Source organism: Vipera ursinii (assembly GCF_947247035.1).
Source record: "Vipera ursinii genome assembly, contig: scaffold_289, whole genome shotgun sequence".
Lineage (NCBI taxonomy): Eukaryota > Metazoa > Chordata > Lepidosauria > Squamata > Viperidae > Vipera > Vipera ursinii.
Genome location: NW_028148115.1, coordinates 10,001 through 26,726, shown reverse-complemented (window position 1 = coordinate 26,726; position 16,726 = coordinate 10,001). Strand labels below are relative to the sequence as shown.

Genomic DNA, 16,726 nt, shown 5'->3' with positions numbered 1-16,726 from the left:
ATCTAGTCCAACCCCCTGCTCAGGCAGGAAACCCTAGACCATTTCAGACAAATGGCTGTCCAGTCTCTTCTTAAAAACTTCCAGTGTTGGAGGGAGGGAGGGAGGGAGGAAGGAAGGAAGGAAGGAAGGAAGGAAGGAAGGAAGGAAGGAAGGAAGGATAACAGAATAACAGAGTTGGAAGGGACCTTGGAGGTCATCTAGTCCAACCCCCTGCTCAGGCAGGAAACCCTAGACCATTTCAGACAAATGGCTGTCCAGTCTCTTCTTAAAAACCTGCAGTGTTGGAGCATTCACCACTTCTGGAGGCAGGTTGTTCCACTGGTTAGTTGTTCTCACTGTCAGGAAGTTTCTCCTTAGATCCAGATTACTTCTCTCCTTGATGAGTTTCCATCCATTGCTTCTTCTCCTGCCTTCGGGCGCTTTGGATAATAGGTGCGCCCCTCTCTTCTTTGTGGCAGCCCCTCTAAGGGACCTCGGAGGTCCTCTAGTCCGACCCTCAGCTCAGGCAGGAGACCTTATACAATTTAGCATGCAGAATAAAAGAGACGGAAGGGACCTTGGAGGTCTTCTAGTCCAGCCCCCCCCCCCCGCTCAAGCCGAAGACCCTATCCCATTCCAGACAGGTGGATGTGCAGCCTCTTCTTAAAGACTTCCAGTGTTGGAGCATCCACAGCTTCTGGAGGCAAGGATTTCCACTGGATAATTGTCCTCACCGTCAGGAAGTTTCTCCTTAGTTCCACATTTCTTTTCTCTTTGATTAGCTTCCATCCGCTGCTTCTTGTCCTGCCTTCAGGTTTAAAGGATCGTCCACTGTGAGGTCCCTCTCACAATGACTCTTTTTGAACCAGGTTTCACCTAATCTCTGCTTGTACCTTTGGGGCAGCCCCTCAAATTCTGGAAGACTGCTGTCATGTGTCCCGCCTGGCGCTCCTTTTCTCTAGACTGGCTATATCCAAATCCCGCAGCCGTTCTTCCTATGCTTTAGTCTCCAGGCCTTTAATCATCTTTCTTGCTCTTCTCTGCACTTTTCCCAAAGTCCCAACCTCTGGTTTTGTAATGTGTGGGTGACCACCTTCGCTGCAGTTTTTGTAACGTGACGCTCGCTACTCTTCTCCCCTCGTCTGCAGGTTGAGCAACTCTTCTGCCTGGGACTGAAGACACGGCTGGAATGTCACAAAGTTCTGGAGATGTTCAACTGGAACTTGGAGCAGGCCAGTTCTCACCTGCTGGACCCCTACAATGCCGGCCAACTCAAGTAAGAGGAACCATGTGGTGCCGCCAGCCACGTTCTCTTCCGGAAGGGAAGCTTTTCCCCCTTGCCAGGTTGCCAGTGCTGATTTCTAGGACAGATGTGAGCCTTTAGGCCAGGGGTCTTCAAACTTGGCCCTTTTATTTTTTTTATTTTTTTATTTTAATTCCATTTATATCCCGCCCTTCTCCGAAGACTCAGGGCGGCTTACAAGCTTAGCAGTAGCCTTCATTCTATGTATATGCCTGCTTATTAGGGCTTTCACACACACCCCAAGCGGCATTATTACAAAGTCAGCTTGTTGCCGCCAACAATCTGGGTCCTCATTTTACCTACCTCGGAAGGATGGAAGGCTGAGTCAACCTTTTATGACTTGCGAACTTCAACTCCCAGAATTCCTCAGCCAGCATGGGGGAACTATGGCCCCCCTCATGACTCGTGGACTTCAACTCCCAGAATTCCTCAGCCAGCATGGGGGAAGTATGGTCCCTTCATGACTTGCGGACTTAGCTAGCATGGAATTCAACTCCCAGAATTCCTCAGCCAGTGTGAGGGAAACTAAGGCCGCCTCATGACTTGTGGAGTTAGCTAGCATGGGGGAACTAAGGCCCCTTCATGACTTGTGGACTTCAGCTCCCAGAATTCCTCAGCCAGCATGGGGGAACTATGGCCCCTTCATGACTTGCGGACTTAGCTAGCATGGAATTCAACTCCCAGAATTCCTCAGCCAGTGTGAGGGAAACTAAGGCCGCCTCATGACTTGTGGAGTTAGCTAGCATGGGGGAACTAAGGCCCCTTCATGACTTGTGGACTTCAGCTCCCAGAATTCCTCAGCCAGCATGGGGGAACTATGGCCCCTTCATGACTTGCGGACTTAGCTAGCATGGAATTCAACTCCCAGAATTCCTCAGCCAGTGTGAGGGAAACTAAGGCCGCCTCATGACTTGTGGAGTTAGCTAGCATGGGGGAACTATGGCCCCTTCATGACTTGTGGATCTTCAACTCCCAGAATTCCTCAGCCAGCGTGGGGGAACTAAGGCCCCTTCATGACTTGTGGACTTCAGCTCCCAGAATTCCTCAGCCAGCATTAGGGAACTAAGGCCCCTTCATGACTTGTGGACTTCAACTCCCAGAATTCCTCAGCCAGCGTGGGGAAAGGCCCCTTCATGACTCGTGGACTTCAACTCCCAGAATTCTTCAGCCAGAGTGCCTGGCTGAGGAATTCTGGGAGTTGAAGTCCACCAGTCATAAAAGGGCCAAGTTTGAAGACCCCTGGCCTACAGGTTAACCTACAACTCTTGTTTTTCCCCCCAAGCGGTCTCCTATCCGGGTACAGGCAGTCCTTGACTTAACCATGGTTCGTTCAGTGACCGAAGTTACAACAGCACAGGAAAAAAGGGGCTTAACAAACGTCGTTCATCCTTAAAGACCGTTGTAGCCCTCCCGTGGTGACGGGATCAAAATTCAGACTTTTGGCCACTGGTTCATATTTATGACGGTCGCAGTGTTTCCCCCCCCCCGGGAGGTCATGTGACACCCCCTCCCCCCCCATTTTGCGACCTTCTGACAAGCCATGCCAATGGGGAAGCCGTGTTGCCAGCTTAACAACGGCAGCGGTTCACTTAACGGCTGTGGCAAGGGAAGTCGTGAAAGGGGGCCAAACTCTGTTCGCAACTTGTCTCGCTTAGCAACGGAAATTGGGGGCTCGGTTGTGGCCGTAAGCACCTGTCCTTTATTGGCTTCGTTCGGTATTTTGGATGAATCTGGCTTGGTTAGTTGGCCTGTAGATCCGTGCAATGGCTGACCTCGGAAAAGAGAGAAACTCGACAAGCAGGTAGACTTGTGCTGTCCGAATGCCTCCGAGATAAGAAGACTGGTTGGCTTCTCACTTCTTCTTTTCCACTGATTTTCTCCACCCACCTGTAGATATATTCCTCACTGCTTGCTCCTGGGAGAGAGAGAGATGGAGGGAGGGAAGGAGGGAGAAAGGGAGGATGGAAGAAAGAAGGGAAGGAGGGAGGAGGGGAGGGAGGATGCATGGATGGAGGGAAGGAGGGAGAAAGGGAAGATGGAAGGAGAAGGGAATGAAAGGAAGGGACAGATGAAGGGAGGATGGAAGGAAGGAAAGGGAGGGAGGAGAAAGGGACGAAGGAAGGAAGGAGAAGGGAATGAAAGGGAGGGAGGGATGAAGGTGCGATGGGAGGGAGGGAGGGAGGATGGAAGGAAGGAAGGAGAAAGGGACGAAGGAAGGAAGGAGAAGGGAATGAAAGGGAGGGAGGGATGAAAGTGCGATGGAAGGGAGGGAGGATGGATGGGAAGGAAGGAAGGAGAAAGGGACGAAGGAAGGAAGGAGAAGGGAATGAAAGGGAGGGAGGGATGAAGGTGGGATGGGAGGGAGGGAGGATGGATGGGAAGGAAGGAAGGAGAATGGGACGAAGGAAGGAAGGAGAAGGGAATGAAAGGGAGGGAGGGATGAAGGTGCGATGGAAAGGAGGGAGGGAGGATGGAGGGGAAGGAAGGAAGGAGAAAGGGACGAAGGAAGGAAAGAAGGGAATGAAAGGGAGGGAGGGATGAAGGTGCGATAGAAGGGAGGGAGGGAGGATGGAGGGGAAGGAAGGAAGGAAAGGGACGAAGGAAGGAGAAGGGAATGAAAGGGAGGGAGGGATGAAGGTGCGATGGAAAGGAGGGAGGGAGGATGGAAGGGGGAAGGAAGGAAGGAGAAAGGGACGAAGGAAGGAAGGAGAAGGGAATGAAAGGGAGGGAGGGATGAAGGTGAGATGGAAGGAAGGAAAGGAGGGAGGGAGGATGGAAGGAAGGAGAAAGAAAAGGAAGAAAGAAAAAGAAAGGTTCAATTTACTTATTTATATTTTGCTTGCTTTTCATCCTTCCAGACGGTGAACAGTATTCGTCTTCCTGAGCAATGGACCTGAATAGGTGACTGTCTTCCAACCTTATTGGACCAAGCATCGCTTCCGAGGCAGTGGACGATGGATCCCAGAGAAGGCGCCCTGCAGCTAGGACTGCCGTGAACAGCCCGCAGGGTCCTCCCGCCTCCCTCTCAGCCGGTGACCGTGGCACCCCCCTCGTGTCCCCCCCCACCTCAGCAGAGACAGCCTGAGTTGCTTGTGTTCTCCTCCTGCTTCGCCTCTTATTCACGCTGCTGGATTCCTTTTTCTAAAGAGAAGTGTTCGCGTTAATATATAAATACTCTCGTTCTATTTTGGAGAAAAAGGATGCTTTCCCACGTGCACATGCGTCTGCGGGGAAGGGACGGGGGAAGGTTGAATCCTTGGAAAGAGGGCAGAAGGGGCTAGCGAGACCCTAAAACGGGGTGGTGGTGGGAAACCAGTGACAGGACGTGATGTAACGGCGTGTAGGAAAGGCCTTGGGAGACGGAGCTGCCTTAGAGGGCAGGCAGATAAGAGACGGACGAGCCCTCGGCTGTATAACGGCAGACGGAAAAGGCCCAGAAGGGACCGTTCCTATCAGTAACGGTATAATAAGAGTTGGGAGGGACCTCGGAGGTCTTCTAGTCCAACCCCCTACTCAAGCACGAGAGCTTATACCCGTGCTCCGGGAGATGAAGCGCCGGAAGAGCTGTTGGAGGTCCAGCGGATCCGAATCTGATCGAACACAGCTAAGAAAGTCTTACCTCGTGGCGATGGAAGCGGCAAAGCGTGTCTACTTTTCCGCGTTCGTTGCGTCCGCACATAACCGCCCAGCCGCCGTGTTTAGAGTGACCCGCTCACTGCTCAACCAGCGACCGAGGGATGACCCCTTGCAGGGTAGGGCTAAGGAATTTGTCCAGTATCTGCAGGACAAAATCGCTCAGATCTGGACTGGTTTGGACTCCGACTGGGCGGAATCCGGCGGAGCGGAGAGGACAGGTCTTGGTTAAACCATTTGGGGTGAGTTGGACCCTGCGTCTTTGGATGATGTGGACAGGATCATGCGTAAACTGAGCGCTACCACTTGTCTATTGGACCCATGTCCCTCCTGGTTGGTTTCGGCCGCCTGGCAGGCGACGGGGCTGGCTCCAGGCGGTTGTCAACGCTTCTTTGACGGAGGGTGTCTTCCCCTCCGCCTAAAAAGAGGCGGTGGTGAGGCCCCTCCTCAAGAAGCCTGCTCGGGACCCGGCCTCCTTGAATAACTATCGTCCTGTCTCCAACCTTCGCTTTGTAGCGAAGGTTGTCGAGAGTGTGGTGGTGCGTCAGCTCCCGCAATTCCTGGAGGAAGCGGACTCTGGACCCGTACCAATCCGGTTTCAGACCCGGTTACAGCACGGAAACGGCATTGGTCGCACTGGTGGATGATCTCTGGCAGGCCCGGGACAGGGGTTGCTCCTCTGTCCTGGTCCTACTTGACGTCTCAGCAGCTTTCAAAACCATCGACCATGGTATCCTGCTGCGGCTCGAGGGGTTGGGTGTGGGAGGCACAGTGAAGTGTTAACACTTTACAATGCCTTGGTAAGGCCACACTTTGAATCTGGCATCCAGTTTTGGTCACCACTATGTAAAAAAAGGTTGAGACTCTGGAAAGAGTGCAGAGAAGAGCAACAAAGATGATTAGGGGACTGGAGGCTAAAAGATATAAGAAGCGGTTGCTGGAATTGGGTATGTGTAGTTTAATGAAGAGAAGGACGAGGGGGGAACATGATAGCAGTATCTCTGGGGCTGCCCCAAAGAAGAGGCAGTCAAGCTATTCTCCAAAGCGCCTGAAGGCAGGACAAGAAGCAACGGATGGAAACTAATCCAGGAGAGAAGCAACCTGGAACTAAGGAGAAACTTCCTGACAGTGAGAACAGTGAACCAGTGGAACTCCTTGCCTCCAGAAGCTGTGAATGCTCCAACACTGGAAGTTTTTAAGAAGAGGCTGGACAGCCATTTGTCTGAAATGGTATAGGGTTTCCTGCCTGGGCAGGGTTGGACTAGATGACCTCCAAGGTCCCTTCCAACTTTTATTATTATTAGTTGCAGTGTATCTAAAAGATCACTACAGCTCTACAGTCCCAAAGGCTCCTTTTTCAGGAGAGAACTGGACTTTCTTTTTTTTTTTTTCCTTTGAAGACATTTCGCTTCTCACCCAAGAAGCTTCTTCAGCTCTGGTGACTGGAGGGTGGGGAAGGGGAGGATTTACACGCCTTGCAGAGAGCTGGTCGTTAAGAAGAGACAGGACAGCCATTTGTCTGAAATGGTATAGGGTTTCCTGCCTGAGCAGGGGGTTGGACTGGATGACCTCCCAAGGTCCCTTCCGACTTTATTTATTATTTGCATTCTTTTAGAGAGTCGTTGAGGCCACTCGGAGGCTTACCTGTGTCCTCGGGGGTGCAAATGGGTGTGTAGCCTACTTGGGACGGCTGAAAGTGCTGTCGACGAGATGGGTGGTGTGGTACCCCTCCCCTTCTGTTGACAGAGGCCTGTTCAATTTGGACACGGACGGCCTTTTTCAGCCCTCTTTCAAGCCAGCGGTCCTCTGTGTCCAAAATGTGGACTTTGCTGTCTTCGAAAGAGCGGCCTTGGTCTTTTCAAATGCAGGTGGACGGCTGGATCCCACTTGCTTCTTTCCTTGATTACTTTCCATCCGTTGCTGCTTGTCCTGCCTTCAGGGGCTTTGGAGAAGAGGTGGATCCAACACTGGAGGTTTCTAAGAAGAGACTGGACAGCCATTTGCCTGAAATGGTCTAGGGTTTCCTGCCTGAGCAGGGGGTTGGACTAGATGACCTCCAAGGTCCCTTCCAACATTATTATTATTATTATCCCACCCTTTCTTCTTTGTGGCAGCCCCCCAAATATGGAAACGCTGCCATCGTGTCATCCTTGGTCCTCCTTTAGACTCGGAGGCACTATCCAACAATAGCTGTTTGCACAACCTACAGAAAGATGAATAAACCAAATCGTTATTGAATATATATTTGGACCTCCCGCATTGCTCCAGCAAGGAATACAGAAACTTAACAGGTAACCCTCCGACTGCACTCATTCGTTTAGCGACGGTTCGAAGTTGAACGGCGGCACTGGGAAAAAAGGGACTTCCAACTGGTCCTCGGACTTAAAACGACCGTCGCAACATCGCCGTGGCCGCGTGAACGACGTTGGGAAGCTGGGCCACCGGCGTGCACTTAACGACGGTGGTAGCGCCCCCGAGTTACGCGTTCGCCGTTTGCGGCCTTCCCATCTTCTGACAAAGTCGGGGGGGGTGTGTGTGAAAGCTGGATTCCTTTAGTCACATTGTGATTCGCTTAAAGCAGAGGTCCCCAACCTTGGCAACTGTTAAGACTTGTGGACTTCAACTCCCAGAAGTCCTCAGCCAGGCACGCCGGTTGAGGAATTCTGGGAGTTGAAGTCCACAAATCTTAAAAGTTGCCAAGGTTGGAGACCCCTGGCTTAAAGGGGCCACACTTGGGAGACCTAAGACAAGGGTCTTCCAACTTGGCCCTTTTTCTGACTCGTGGACTTCAACTCCCAGACTTCCTCAGCCAGTGTGCCTGGCTGAGGAATTCTGGGAGCTGAAGTCCACAAGTCATGAAAGGGCCAAGTTGGAAGACCCCTATCGAAGAGATGGGAGCTGTCTACTCTGCCTATATTTTCAAGTAGGTTGTGTTGTTTTTTGTAAGCTGGTTTCTACGCTCCATCCCATCTTTCCGATAGATTTTCAAAATGGCTTGTAGGTTGCCCGTGCAACTTTCTCGCTCCTCGTGGGAGGAAACTCAAGAAGATGATGGTTTTATGATTTTTTTTAATGGGTTTGCCTCTTGCCCACCCATCATCATTCCAGTGGTTTCATCCTCTCTCGCTCACGGATCCTCAGAACTGCATGGGCTTCTTGGGAAAAGTCAGCTGGTGGCCTTCTGTTTTTTTTTAAAAAACGATGTTTTATTCACTTATAAAACAAAAAAGCAAAGAGTAAGGAACAATGGTAGGGGAAATGAAAGAAGAGAAGTGGAAAAAGGGAGAAAGGGGAAAAAAAAGACGTTGACTTCCAACTCCCTCTGTAGCAGTCAAATAAGGCATTAACTTAATCTCAACTTTTTTACATTTCTGTGTAATGTGAACTAGCTGCTTCTACATCAACGAACCAATGTAATCAATAAAACCCAAAACCATAGTATCATTTTTTCCCCCACCTCAGGCACAAAGCCTAGAAGCTTCATTTCCAAGCAGGAACAAAAACACTTAACATTCTTTTCTTTTTCTCAAAAATAAATAAATAAATAAAGTCAATTTAGCCATCTTTGCTAATCCCATCAGCTTTCGTAGCCGTTCGTCCATGGTGGGAATCGAAACGTCCTTCCGTTTTTGTGCGTAGAGAGTCTTGCTGCTGTGGGAAGTCACACACACACACACACATACACATACCAGAGAAGGAAATATTTAAAAGGGCAGAAAAATATATTTCCTCAAAGGATCTTAAAAGAGGCAGAAAAGCACGCCCGGTTTTTCTTAATAGCCCCCAAGTCTCCTTCCCCCAAGCGGAAACCAGCTCTGTAGAAATGCAGATGTGATAATCCATTCAGGAAGGTTGGAGGCCTCCAGCTAGAAGATTAAGAAGACACAAGACACCTAAAATCTACACACACACCCCAAACTCTTAAAACAGGACATAATAGGATTTGTTCTGAACCAGCCCTCTTCTAGCAAACCCCTATTCAAAAAGAAGAGACTGGAGAGCGTCCAAGGCTAAAAGGCTTCTGCCAAGATTTAATTACGCAGTTAACAAAAACATTAGAGCTTGTCTTCTCAAGCGGAAAAGTTGCTTTCAGCAACCAGCCCCTCCCCAAACACTCCTTTTATAGAGAGCTCAGGGCGTGGTCTCCCTGTGCCTCCTCCCGAGGAGTCCCATAGCCTTTCTTTGTTTGTTCCTGCTCGACTGCCTCCTGCGTCGGGCGTCCTTGAACAGGGCCAGCTGTGGGTCATCATCCTCCGCACTCTTGGGCTCACGCAGCTGAGAAGAGGTCCCCGGCTGAGGACTCTGCAAAGCCTCCAAACCATCATCAGCCGGTTCGTCTCCCTCCTCCCCCTCATCTGAGTCCTCCGATACATCGGACCCGGCTGTCGGACCCACAGGCTGGCCCTGAGTCACAACAGGATTAGCCCACAGATGCCAAAGGGACAAAGGTCAAAATACATAAGACAGGAAATGCAAAGCCTCAAACAGGAAGAGGAAACGACTCCAAACAAAAGGCTCCAGAGGGTATAAAAACCCACTCCCTACATGTGCTCGCTCCTTTTTTCTTCCAAAGCCATTTTTCTGTCCGGCTCTTCCTCTTTGATCAACTGCAGCCTTCTTCCTAAAAGCCGTCGCCATGTTGTTTATTCCCGGCTTGGACTGAACCCGGACGAAGACTTTTCCTTTGACAAATTGCCGTCACCACGTATAAAATGAATTCCCAATATTTTCCCCCAAGACTTTTTCCATTAGACCCAGAAGGAAAGTTTCTGGTTTCACCTTTATTTTCACTTGATCAGAGTTCTCTGCATTAAAATAGGGAATCCTACTCCGCTATTTCTTTTGCTTCGTCACCTGTCCACCGTGAGGGATTAAAAAGGTCCCTTCTTTAACATTTCAGCTGGTGGCCTTTTGTTGAGTCGACAGGTGGGGCACTGTGACATCACCAACTGTCCTGGATGCTAGAAGGTGGCCCACCTGTGTGGCCTCCGACTCCAGAATCCTGGGTTTGAGCCAGGAGGGACCGACGGTCTCTTCGAATAGGAGATTATTGGTGGAGTAAGGGGTCTTCAGGCCTTGCTCGTTTTAACTGCTGGTCAAGCTGAGCTTTGCAAGGACAAAGCTTGAAAGGTCATCCCACCTTTCCAACTGTGCTGTTGAGAAAGACTTCTCCCAAGCTGGTTGAGCAGGTAGGGACGCCCTTCACGGCCCTTGCTGCTCTCTGATGAGCTGGGGGGGTTGGACTAGATGACCTCCAAGGCCCCTTCCAACTTTACTATTATGATTATGATTACGACCCAACTAACAAGAGTTTGGAAGAGGCCTTGGAGGTCTAGCCCCCTGCTCAAGCAGAAGACACTATATCGTTGGAGACAAATGGCTCTCCAATCTCTTCTTAAAAACGACGTACTAGGACAGGGGTCTTCAAACTTGGCCCTTTGCTGACTTGTCGACTTCAACTCCCTTCCTTCCTTCCTTCCTTCCTTCCTTCCTTCCTTCCTTCCTTCCTTCCTTCCTTCCTTCCTTCCATGCTGGCTGAGGAATTCTGAGAGTTGACGTCCACAAGTCATTAAAGGGCCAAGTTTGAAGACCCTTGTACTAAAAGGAGGAGGAGGAGGGGTGGGGTCCCTGGTTGGTGGTTTTCTTGCAGACGTTTCGCGACCCGGCTAGGTAAGAACATCAGTGCTGAAGCTCTAAACGGAAGTCCTTTTTTCCTGGAGAAGAAGAGGCAGGAAAAAGCCGTATTTGGAATGGGCTGGTTTCGAGTTCGGACTCGCCGGGTCCACGGGGAAGATGATGCTCCAGGAGCCCAGGCAGCTGTGACAATTATTTTTTTATTTATTTTATTTTTTTATTTTAATTCCATTTATATCCCGCCCTTCTCCGAAGACTCAGGGCGGCTTACAAGCTTAGCAGTAGCCTTCATTCTACATATATGCCTGCTTATTAGGGCTTTCACACACACACAACCCCAAGCGGCATTATTACAAAGTCAGCTTATTGCCCCCAACAATCTGGGTCCTCATTTTACCTACCTGGGAAGGATGGAAGGCTGAGTCAACCTTGAGCCTGGTGGGACTCGAACCTGCACTAATTGCAGGCAGCTGGTGTTACTTAAGGAGGCATTAGCCCACTGCTCCACCAAGGCTCTTAGTAGGAGATCAGGACTGTTGCAAGAAATTAGAAATTCCAAAAGCTTGGACTTTCCCCTTGTTCTGGGATGTTAGCCAGTTCGAGGTGTGGGGAGGTGAGCCACTTTTAAACGGAAGTTGGAAGAAATGAAAGCAGCTCCAGGGTGGAGATTTGAAGATCAACCATTATACTGTCCTGGATTCTCAATTTGCATATAACATACAGCCAAGAGGGAGGGAGGGAGGAAGGAAAGAAGGGAGGGAGGGAGGAAGGAAGGAAAGAAGGAAGGGAGGGAGGGAGGGAGGGGGGAAAATGAAGGGAGGGAAAATGAAGAAAATGAGGGAGGGAGAGGAGAAGGGAGGAAGGAAAAAGGAGAAGAAGGAAAAGAAAGGGAAGGAAGGAAGGAAAAAGGGAGGGAGGGGAAAGGAGGGAGAGGAGAAGAAAGGAAAAGAAGGAAGCAAAGGGAAGGAAGCAAGCAAAAAAGGGAGGAAGGAGGAAAGGGAGGAAGAGGAGAAGAAAGGAAGGAAGGAGAAAGAAAAGGAAGGAGGATAAAAGAAAAGGGAGGAAGGAAGGAAGGAAGGAGATGAAGAATAAAGGAGACGAGGAGGAGATGAGAAGAGAAAGGAGGAGTGTGAGAGGAATGAGGGAAGGAAGGAAGGAAGGAAGGAAGGAAGGAAGGAAGGAAGGAAAAAATTGCAGCCGGAATCCCTGACTCTTCTAGCTTGAAATGGTGGAACTACCGCTGGCAATTTGAACCACGTTCGGCCATTTTCTGGGTCCTGCAGCAGTGCGAACCATTTGAAGACAACCACAACTTGCTAAGCCACAAACAAGCACACAAAAGTGCGGGCTAACCAAACTTAGGCCGCGGCAGACAGACGATCTACTGGACTCGATTGTGCGAAGGGCAAGCGTGGTGTGCGTGTGAAGGCCCCCCCCCTCCCCGGAGATCCTGGAAATCGACAATCCGGGAAAGACGTCACAAAGGAAGAGAAGAGCGATGCTTAGAGCAACGTTGCGTGGACTTCCACTCCCAGAATTCCCCAGCCAGCCATGCTGGCTGGGGAATTCTGGGAGTGGAAGTCCACAGGCCTTAAAGTGGACTGATTGGCGAATTATTGCTCTTGAAACCGAGTTTGTTAAGCATGTGGGGTGAACAACTGAATTTTTCCCTCCCTCCCCCTCCCCACCCTCCCCCCCCCCACAGCCCCTGGCCCATTAGGAGCCACAGGATGCTCAAACAATCCTCGTCTTCCGGCGAATTCAAGATGCCCAGCGTAGGAAAAGAGAGCAGTGCAAGCTGCTATCCCAGGCATGCTGGTAAATCGGTGTGTGTGTGTGTGTGTGTGTGTGTGTGGTCTTTGAGGGTGGGGTCGGGGGGAGGGCATTGCGTTGCACAGAAAGCAAATCTTTTGGGGGAGACTGTGGTTTCCATCAGCCCACCTTTCTATTCCTTTTCACCACGTTGCCATACATCTGAAGCCCGCGCATTGTCTCCAGAGGGTGACAGCTGGCGCGAAACCCATCGGAAATGATGGACGCGCTGTCGCTTGAATGACTTTTGTCAGATTTTCATCCGAGATGCTTAGAAACAGAGTTTCTCTTTTTTTTTTTATTGAAAAGTTTTACAATACATTTTATCTTTAACAATCCCCCCCTCCCTCCGTCCACCCCTCCCTAACCCTCCCTAACCCTCCCCCCCCTTCCCCCCCTCCCCGACTTCCCAGAGCTAAATACAAGGTATAAAAGCAAAAAACAACCATAAACATCCATATGCTAACAACAATAAACTATTAAGTCTATCGCACTCTAGCTCATATGAAATGACTACAAGCAATACTAATATCACATAAAAAAAGAAAAAAAACTTATTCAAATGCTAAAGTGAAACTTTTTAGTCCCATATTTGTTCTGGATATAATCAATCCACTTTTTCCACTCCATAATATAACGTCGTTGCGAATGATCTTTCAAATAAGCCGAAATCTTTGCCATTTCCGCCAGGTCAGAAACTTTTAGAGTCCATTCTTCTATAGTCGGCAGTTCCTCCTTCTTCCAATATTGGCCTACTAAAAGTCTTGCTGCCGTAATTAAGTTCAACATCAACTTAGTATCCACAACAGTAGTATCAGTAATTATGCCCAATAAGAACAATTGCGGACAAAACTTTATCCTTTGCTTAAATATCTTCTGCATATTCCACCAGATTTTAATCCAAAAAGCTTTAACCTTTTTACAGGTCCACCATATATGAAAATACGTTGCGTCTTCGCCCCCACATCTCCCAACATTTAGGTTGGTAGCTCGGATACATACTTGCAAGCTTTTTAGGATCTAAATGCCACCTATAAAACATTTTGTAAAAGTTCTCTCTTAAGTTTTGAGCTTGTGTAAATTTTACGTTCCTCACCCAAATCTTTTCCCAAGTGTCCATTGTAATAACTTCTTGAATATTCTGGGCCCACTTTATCATACAATCTTTAACAAGTTCTGTTTCTGAGTCAATTTCTATCAATGCAAGATATATCCGTTTGATATGTGCTGGACCCTGATTTCTAATTTGCTTTACCAAATTTTCATCAGTCATTGAGAAACCAATTTTCAAGACGAGTGGACTTCGACTCCCAGCATTCCCCAGCCAAGATGGCTGGCTGAAGAATTCTGGGAGTTGAAGTCCAGTCATCTTAAAGGGGGCAAGATTGAGAAACGATGATTTAACTGAAGCTGGAAATCAGAGCACAGTCTGTCTGGAAACACACACACACACACCCTCAGTGCGCACACACGTGCATACACGTGCACACACACACACACACACACACACACACACACACAAAACACACAAAGACAATACGATGTGATGAACACCACTCACAGATAGTTTAGTGAAACCTTGCACTGACCAACATTTGATGATGGTGATGATGATGGAAGGGACCTTGGAGGTCATCTAGTCCAACCCCCTGCTCAGGCAGGAAACCCTATCTAGTTGGTAGAAGAAAAAATTGGTAGCTCAGGGTTGAACTGAGAGGTCCTTGGGGCTCTCTCAGCTGGGTGGTTTTCTTGCAGACTTTTCATGACCCAAACTAGGGAACATGATCAGGGCTAGAAGGGAAGGGGATTGTGGAGAGGAGGAGGAGGAAGAGGAGAATTGAGGGATCCTTTGTGCCGCGTAACAGAGTGAGCGCCTGTTACTCGTCCCAGCTTCTGCCAACCTAGCAGTTCGAAAGCACGTAAAAATGCAAGTAGAAAAATAGGGACCGCTCCGGTGGGAAGGTAACCGCGTTCCGTGCGCCTTTGGCGTCTAGTCATGCCGGCCACATGACCACGGAAACGTCCTCGGACAAGCGCTGGCTCTTTGGCTTTGAAACGGAGATGAACACCGGCCCCTGGAGTCGGAAACGACCAGCACGCATGTGCGGGGGAACCTTTACCTTTACTTTTATGGTGCTTTCTCAGCTTGGTTGTTTCTTTGCAGACGTGACATGACCCAACCACGTAACACCATCAGTGCTAGAAGGGAGAGGGATTTCTAGCCCTGATGATGTTCCCTAGTTGGGTCATGAAACGTCTGCAAGAAAACCGCCAAGCTCAGAGAGCACCGAGGACCCCTCAAACCTAGTTTAGGCTCAGGAGTCCTCCAGTCCTACCTAGACAGGTCAAAGATTAAATCTGAAACTTGCTGCTAACATAGTATAGAGCTCATCCTGCAGAAGAACATCAGCACTACCAATGGTGGATCTCAAGGGGTTTGGTTTTTCATGAATGGAGATGTACAGTAGTTCTGTCACTAGAGATGTTGGGGTCTTCAATCAGGGACTGCTCAGAGGTTTTCTGTTCCCTTGTGTCACCAAGATTTTGCTTTCATTGATCTGGGGGAGAGATGTCACCGAAGTTGGGTCAACGCACTGCCAAAATCTCTGTTCTAGATTCGCCAAGTTCCACCTCTTCTCCAGCAAGTTTTAGTTCGGTGGATTCGGAGATCCACATTAAAGAGGCCGTGGGCCGCATCCGTACTTTCCTCCATGAAAAGTATCAGGTACGACTTTCTCTTCTTCTACCTGGACTCTTTCAAGGAAGCTCTAGGGGGCTGGACTAGAAGACCTCCAAGGTCCCTTCCAGCTTCTCTTCTCTTCTCTTCTCTTCTCTTCTCTTCTCTTCTCTTCTCTTCTCTTCTCTTCTCTTCTCTTCTCTTCTCTTCTCTTCTCTTCTATTGCATATTTTCTATTCTATTCTATTCTATTCTATTCTATTCTATTCTATTCTATTCTATTCTATTCTATTCTATTCTATTCTATTCTATTCTATTCTATTTTCCCTTTCCTATTCCTATTCCATTCTATTCCATATTTTCTATTATTCTATTCTATTCTATTCTATTCTATTCTATTCTATTCTATTCTATTCTATTCTATTCTATTCTATTCTATTCTATTCTATTCCTATTGTGTCATATTCTATTCTATTCTATTCTATTCTATTCTATTCTATTCTCATTAAGGCTCATTAAATCACAATCTTGTCAACTTTAAGATGCGTGGACTTCAACTCCCAGAATTGCCCAGTCAGCCTTGTTGACTGGGGAATTCTGGGAGTTGAAGTCCACACATCTTAAGGTCAAGAAGGTTGAGAAGCACTGACAAAGTTCGACTTGCAATGTTCGTAACTCTTCGAAGTTATAACAGCTCTGAAAAAAGGACCATTTTTCACACGTACGACCCTTGCAGCATCCCCAGGGTCATGGCATCAAAATTCGGGTGCCTGGCAATTGGTTCATAATTATGACAGTCGCAGCGTCCGGTGTGTGTGTGTGTGTGTGTGTGTGTGCGTGTGTGACGTGGTCCCCCAAAGTCAAGAGGGGAAGCCAGATTCACGTGACTGTGTTACTAACAAGTGTGGCAAGAAAGCTGGCAAAATGGGACAAACTTTGCTTAACAACCGTCTCACTTAGCAACAGAAACGTTGGGCTCCAGGAGGTCCCCTTTCTCCTGCTCCCGTCAACGCCACTTCTGTTTTTCTTGCGGGACCCCAAAAGGTATGTTTTTAACTTTATTTTGGGCGGGTGGGGTGGGGGGGCGGTGTCCCTTAGGATGTGCCGGACAAGTCCAAGTTCATGGAATGCGTGGACCTCCTTACGGCCAACATGGAGAGCGGGAAAGATGGCTTCCGCGAGGAGTACTACAACCCCATGTTGCTGAGGGACATGCTCAGGGTGAGTGAGCGAGCGACTTGGTCGCCCGCAGGAAGACGGGAAGAATGAAAATATTTCAGAAAAGAAGGGGGAGGGGACCCCACCCCCACCCCACAGCCCACCGCAGTCTGAGCAGGCTTGGCCAGAGACGTGCAGCCTGGCTGGGCAAGGGAGAATGGCTGTGGGAACGAAAGGAAACATCCAGGACAATTAGAGCAACGTCCAGCGGCCGGTCCCCCTTGGGACTCCTACCTGTTTTGCGTTTCAATGAATGTCCCTCCTTCCTTCCTTCCTTCCTCCCTCCCTCTCTCTCTTTCTTTCTTTCTTTCTTTCTTTCTTTCTTCTCATTTTCTTCATTCATTCCTTTCTTTCCCCCTTTCTTTCCCTCCCTCCCTCCCTCCATTCTTCCCTTCTTATCTTCCACTTTCCTTATCTTCCTTCTTTCTTCCTTCTTATCTTCCTTCTTTTTTCATTCTTATCTTCCTTCC

At 49.0% G+C, this 16,726-nt stretch overlaps 1 long non-coding RNA gene across 1 annotated transcript; it reads left to right on the top strand.

Moving 5' to 3' along the window:
• Nucleotides 1–1,121: 1,121 nt before the first annotated feature.
• LOC310650738 lies at nucleotides 1,122–4,467 on the top strand. The gene is made up of 2 exons (XR_014494419.1): nucleotides 1,122–1,255; nucleotides 4,141–4,467. It is a non-coding gene; the product is annotated as an uncharacterized lncRNA (long non-coding RNA).
• The last annotated feature ends 12,259 nt before the right edge of the window (nucleotides 4,468–16,726 follow it).